Below are 1,174 nucleotides of genomic sequence, written 5' to 3' on the forward strand. Positions count from 1 at the left end.
AAATAAAATCCATGGGGCTCGGCGCCCATAGTTCAGTGGTTAGGGCGCCAGCCACATACACCGAGGCTGGAGGGTTCCCTCCCAGCCCAGGCCTGCTAAAAACAATCATGACAACTACAACGAAAAAACAGCAGGCTTTGTGGTGGGCACCTACTACTTGGGAGACTGAGGCAAGAGAATCACTTAAAGCCCAAGAGTTGGAGGTTGCTGTGAGCTGTGACGTCACAGCACTCTACTGAGGGAGACATAGTGAGACTCTGTCTCAAAAAAAAAGAAAATTTAAAGTCCCTGGGTGACCCTGTAACTTGTGTAAGTTACTTAACTTTCTATCCACACTGCCAGTTTTTATTTTCAGTTTCCACTCACTTTTGCTTTTGGATACCGCCATGCCTCAGTTGAACTTTCTAGCTTAGTCCAGTAATCGAACCAGATCAACTGGGTTCAGGGAGCCGGATCCCCGACCCCCAACACAAATAACTGAAGCCAAGCATATGAGACTGTTTTTCGGGATTTGGGTAGAAGGTGAAGACGAGAAACCCTGAAGATGAGAGTTCAAATGTCTTTAGTGTCATTTGTATATTCTTGTTCCAAACTACTCTCATCTCCTTGGTCACCTCATTCCTCCATGATGGAGTAGATTTCTCAATTCCCAAAACATAATATTAGCTAAAATTTATGTAACGCTTATACTGTGGTGCAACCCACCGGTTCTAAGTATTATAGGTATATTATCTCATTTAATGGCAGTAGCTCCCTCTCCATTTTACAAGGCACTAACAATTCAAGGCTAGTAGGTATAGCAATATTTGCCAAGGGTTAGCAATCAATGGTGAGTATCTATGCACAAAAACAGGAAAGAATTGAGTCAGTACAGAGCTGCATGGCCATAGTCCCAGCTACCCAGAGGTTGAGGCAGGAGAATTGCTTAAGCACTGGAGTTTTGAGACCAGCATAGGTGATATCTCAAAAAAAAAAAAAAAGGCGGAGGGAGACATTCTGACATTCCTGCTTCTAAAGTTTATTGATTGTAACTCACAGAGAAAATCTCTTCTTCTTGATTTTTTTTTTTTAATTTTTAAAATTTTAATGCAATTCAGGCTCTGCGCCTGTGGCTCAAGTGGCTAAGGCGCCAGCCACATGCACCTGAGCTGGTTTGAATTGAGCCGGCCCGCCA

The sequence above is a fragment of the Nycticebus coucang genome, chromosome 9 (assembly GCF_027406575.1).
Source record: "Nycticebus coucang isolate mNycCou1 chromosome 9, mNycCou1.pri, whole genome shotgun sequence".
NCBI lineage: Eukaryota > Metazoa > Chordata > Mammalia > Primates > Lorisidae > Nycticebus > Nycticebus coucang.